This window comes from Psittacula echo (genome assembly GCF_963264785.1).
Source record: "Psittacula echo genome assembly, chromosome: 1".
Classification (NCBI taxonomy): Eukaryota; Metazoa; Chordata; class Aves; order Psittaciformes; family Psittacidae; genus Psittacula; species Psittacula echo.
Window position 1 is genome coordinate 108,857,047 of NC_137735.1, and position 6,000 is coordinate 108,863,046.

A 6,000-nucleotide genomic window follows, 5' to 3' on the forward strand; every position below is an offset into this window, starting at 1 on the left:
GGTTCACGGCCTGAACTTGCTTTCCTGAAGTCTCAATGGAGCATTGCCATTAGTTTTGACCAGAGAATTTCATTAGTGACTAAATCTCTTTGTCTCTCTTCCCACTCCCTGTTTTCTGTAATTCTTCTACAATGCTAAATGCATTAGACCCTCTATAACATATCAACCTTATTTTTATTTCCAAAAAACTAAACTCTTGGGGTGAGGAGTGTGGGGATAAAATGGATAAACCAACAAATATTTGACAGATCTGTGGATCTGCAAACCATTTTCCACATGGCCAGGTTTCCGAAGGCCTGCAAATGCCTAGTGAGATTGTCGTAAGAGTCAAGACAGATTAACTAGCTGTGATATTTAGGTATGTCAATGTGGGGTTTTTCTAATCCAGTCCTTAATCTCCTCAAAATTTGGCAGTATAACAAATAAGAAAATACATACTAAGGTATTTACAGAAAGGCATTTTTAAAAAATACAATTATTTCCTGATGGAACATGAAAATAAAATACACTGAACTTGCCAGAAAGTAATGTACTTTCCCACTGCCCCCCTTAAACCAGAGACTATGTATGTATGTAAACCCTGAAGCCAAATGACAGTGCTATAAGCCCTCCAACTGGCACTAAGGAATTGAAATGCTGGTATTCTGTAAGATACTCAGATGATATGATTTGACTAACTGTAAACAACCTACACAGCAGAGCAAATAACCACTTGTTAAACAGTGGAAGAAAGTCTACTGATGGGATGACTTGCATCCTCTTCACCTTCAGCTTATGGTCAATAAATCTCATTAGAAAAGTAATACTGCCCACTTATCCTTTCAGCACAAAGAGACTGTCATCACCATGCTATATTATTTCTGACCTCCCAGTATTTGCACTGCTGACCTATTATTAGTCAAATTATATCATCATCCATGACTAAGTTGGTTTGTTAGAAGCCAGTGGATGGAATTGTTCCAGGTCACTGCGGAACTCATTGATGGAAATAAAAGCACTTTTTCTGTGGAAAAGAAAGATGAGAGGGACAGGTCCAAGTGATGGGGGGGAAGGAGGGGCGAGGGAGGGAATCTTGTCTGACTGCAGCTGGTGATAGATCAAATGTGCACCCTGATATGAGGCCTGAAATGTCTGGATGCAGTAAGTTGTAACTGCACACTTAACTGTGTTACATATCTCAAAGAGGTAAGAAGCAGCTCAGGAGGGTTGAGCTTTATTTTCATGTTCTCTATAGCCTTGAGTAAGTTGTGTAGGCTTTGTCTACACTACCAAGCAGTGAAGTGTAAAAGGATCGGGTTTGGAGACTGAAAGTTGAAGGTAAGGAGCTGATGTTCACCCTCCACACACACACCAACCTCACAGGTTGTTTTTTTCCCTGAAAAAAGTCTAGTCTGATCCATAGTGCTGAACATCCATGAGGCTTAGGAGCCATCTTAGTATGCATCTTAATTTAGTTTCATTTAGGGTGAATCCAGCTGTTACTGTGACCTCTCTACAATATATAAAAAAAGCATTTTAGGTAGGGACAACTAGGAGATTAATTTCAGAAGTGCACTAATGGTGCAAACTGAAATGCCAACGCAGATAACCCTTTTACTCTTGCTGCCTCATAGGGATATTGCTATGCTAGATCCATTTTTGTATAACCTGTTTGACTACTATGATAATGATAGTAGATGTGATGATAGCATATTTTATTTCAGCATTCACTTGACAATGTGTAAGCAAAGACTAAATGATGTTTAGTAGGTGCATAATTAGCAGAGATCAGACTAAAAATGAAAAAGGAGGTGGTTTTTCACATGATGGGGAATTAAACTGTGTGGTTCCTTGCTACAGGATATTGTAGATAGTAAAACTTCACAACTTTACAAAAGTAGCTGCACAGATTCCTAGAAGTAAAATTCATGGAGGGGCATTTTTTCCAGAGACTCTTCCTGTGTCTTAGGAAGCCTGAGCTGCAAATTGCTGGAGGATTGGTGTTTCCTTGGGAACAATCACTATGTGCTTCCCTAAGCACACAGTATTGGCTGCTGCCAGAGACAGGGTAATGGAGCAAGACAAACCTCTGATCTAACATGTTATAATAACCCTTGAATTGATCATGTCTGTCTTTAAAAAGCTTTATATTTTTCAAATTTAGTCATTCAATTATTCAGGTTTTGAATTATTTTTATTTTAAATACATCTCTTTGGAAATTATATTGTGGTTCCCAGGGAGAAGGAAACTGGATATTCCTTCTGACAGAATAGCTGAGGTCCTCCTACTGACTCAGTCCCACTCTAGTGCCACAAGACTTCCCTCAAAGTTGGGCAGGGGTCCACAATGGGAAAGGACACAAACTCTGTCTATAGTGTGGTAAAGCACTGAAAACAACATCTCTACTCCAGCCTCAAGTAGCTGGGGACTGGGCATTCATGTTTTCATACAGAACTGTGATCTCCCCAGGAGTCAAATGCTTTTTATGAAAATGAATCTGTTCAGCCCAAATCTCAGCATCCCACGAAACAGCACGCCAAAAAATTAAAAAACTTCCTTACTGGCTCACTCTGAAGCTTTTAATTTGCCACTGTGGAAAGCCTCAGTGCACACATACAACGCAGTATAAATCTACAGTTTATATGGGACACAAGGAGCTAGTGTTGCTGCTGGCCATGCTCAGACTTTTCAATATTCATCAGTGGATCAGATGTTCTGGTGGCTCAAACCGGGTCTGAGAGAGCAGTTCCATAGTATTCAGAGGGGGTTGTATACCCTGTGACAGGTTTCATTCTCACAGCCAGTTTGAGAATATCCTGCTCCTCACCAGTCCTTTCAAACCTTGCTCAGGGCTTCGCTGTCCCATGGCTATGGCTGATGTGGCTCTTTAAGAACATGTGCTGTAAAACCAGGTCTTTTACATGGTCTGTATTAAAACATGAAATCACCGCTTTGTGATTCATGGGACAGACATCCCTGCAGCCAGTTTGTTAGGTGTGCCAGGCCCTTGTCTTCTCAGGCACTAGACTAGACTAACTATATGCTACCTCTAGAATAGGTCCAATATTCTGAAGGGGACTGGTTTGTTATTGTTATACAACATTTGAACAAAAACAGATGATAAAAAGAAGAAATTTTAGAATGGAGAATGGGGTTTGAAGGAAACACACCTGCAGCCAATGAGGTTAAAATAGTGATGAAATTAACTGTTTGCTTTCCAAGGAACAGTGTTTTTTATATAAAATGTCCTAAACTCAAGGGAATTATCAGTCCTAAGGGATGTCATGTAGTTGTGATATGGCATTCAACCTGTTTGCTGCAAGAGTTTGCTTTCAGCTATATTGCTTGAGAAAGATTTAAGGTATCCTATCTAGCTGCAGTGACACAGAGCTGTGACAACAATACTGTGGTTACTTTAGCTAAAGTGATTATATTTTTAAATGGGAATAATTAATTCAGTTCAGAGATGGGGAAAGCTTTGTAGTGACTTTACTAAATTCTAGTTGTGTAACTGGATTAAAATGGCATTGTAGAATAGCAGCACTGTATCAGACATCCTGGTTTTACTTCTTTAAAAGCTTTTCCATATCTTTTCCTTGTCATAAGATTTGAGATTCCAGTTTGGATGGGTTAGGTGTAAGTTTTATCAATGTCAGGGTCACTTTTGTTTTCTTTAGCTTTTATGTTATATTATTAAATAAAATACAAGATGCTCCAAAAAAGCGACTTTCAAACCATAATACTTGTTCTTTTTAGCAACAGATCTGTACAAAAAGCAGGGTAGCGTGTTTGCTGTTAAGAGCTTATTGTAAAGGGATGCACGTGGAAAGCTGCTTGCAATGCATGGAAGGAAGTTTGATCTGGTCTAGGAGAAATAAGTGCCATCTATTGGGACTTTATCCATTAGCAATTAGCATATCTCCACACACATCTCCCTTCCAGGATGTATTACTATACCCATTTTCAGTTTGAGGTTTAGATTTTGTGAAATGGAGCTGTGCAGTATGGGCAGAAAATGGCCAGATGCTCAAAGGAGCCAGCACAAAACAGTGAGATCTGTAAACTGGAGGAGAGTCCTGGGAGCATGGGAAGGATGATGCTGTGGTCCCATTGAATTTGAGTGTTACACTGCAGGGTATTTATCCATGCATTTATGCAGCATTTTGTCTCGCCAACATCCCAGGGCATACAAATGAAGGGCAGAAACAAGAGCCAAACTATCCAGTCCAATCCCTTGCAGAGATAATGTTCTTGCAATTAAGGAAATTCACTCTTATTCAGCCAAAATAGGTAATGGAAACCAGGTTAAGCAGGCCACCATCTCTCCTTGCGCTCTCTGTATCATAGCTGCTTTCCTGCTTTTACCCTTCCTGCTTCCTTACTGCTCCCCCAGCCCAAAAGAGACGTCAGGTCTCTGCTTTGTGTGCGCTGGCCCCTCAGCCTCTGCTTTCCAAGAATGGTAGTTCCCTGTGCCATGGGCTGAGTTTACCTAAACATTTCCCAGATAGGTGCTTATACTCCATGATCTGAGACTGAGAGCTAAACCTTTGGTCTGACCTGCAGCCATTGTGTGTGTTGCTGTCCTTGAGCTCCTGAGTTGTCCCTGATGGAGTGGGATGCGGATTTATGAAGAGGGGATCTTGGTTGGGAATGTGAGGCAGATTTAGGAGTCTTGGTCCAGCCAAATTTTTCTAATGAGAAACTTCTCCTGCACACAAAGTGTAGCTAATGCTAGAGTTTTCACTAAACCAAGATAAGAAAGAATCCTAAAGCTAAAGCAATTCAAGGAACAAAGCTTCCCTTTCTCCTCCAAAGAGTTTAACCCACAGGCCAATAGATTTAGTTGACGAAAGGATTGGAAAATCTGACACATGCAGGCAGATGCAGGCATGTATAAGATACATAAGTAGTTACCTGTAGGCATAAGGATTATAATACAAACATACTGATGTTTGTCCTTGCAAAGGTGGGAATGTTAGTATAAACACTAAAGTGCTGGTTTCTATACCATCATGTAATGATCCATTTTTGAACCTTGATAACATGCGGGCCAAACTTACTCATCCATTCAGCTGATGAGCACAGAAGCAATCTTCCGCTCTGATGGTATGGTGTTGCCTGGACAGTCTGCAGGTGTTTGAGATCTTGTCAAGACTGCCTGGGCACTGACTGCCCCTCTGGAAAGGTGTGTATCTTCCATAGCTCCAATATCACATCCGCCAGCCTGGTGTGGGTATCTTGGCTAGCCTAAATAGTTTATTATGGCACTGCACATCTGTGTTCAGGAACCTGAATTGCTCCCCTCAGGAGCTCTGCTGGAGCCTGTATTCAGAGAGAATTATGGCCAGGCAATAGCGGATTTTCACCAACGCACTGTGGAAGGAAGAAAAAAGTTATAATAGATTACAGAGGGATTGCCTGACTAAAATGCTCCCAGCTGTGCACGGGAGCAGGGAGTTTTGTTACTGCTAGCAGGAAAGTGAGTAAAATGCCCACTTTGTTAGTTGGGGGAGACCCAATTTGTAAAGTTCAAATCTGCATTCAGACCAAAGTCCAGGGCTATTTTGTTCAAAGAAGTGGGTATTGCCTGCTGTGGAGACAAAAACAATAGCCAGACTGGACTGGCAGAGAGTGAGTTGAAGCTTTCAACAACCAGCTTCTCATTTCTTGGAGCACTGAGCCTGGATGCAGTTGTCCACAAGTGACTTAGTGCACAAAGAAGCTGTATTGGGAGCGCTGAGGCTCTGTTAGGTAGATAAAACGCTAGGAGCAGATTAGACTGCAGTGTGCCGAAGGAACATGTGTTTTGGGGAACAGCAGAAGGAGCAGAAAGAAAAAGACAATATAATGTGCAGAAGCTAAGTTTTTGACAGTATTGTCAATTATTTGAAATCTTGGATTTCTCCTTGTTCAACCACTGGTGAACTTTCCTGCTGCTCAGGAGCTTTCCTGCTGTCAAGGAGCTGGGTCATTGCAGAAGGTGCAAAGAGCTCACATATAATGGATGCTGCAGTGGAGAA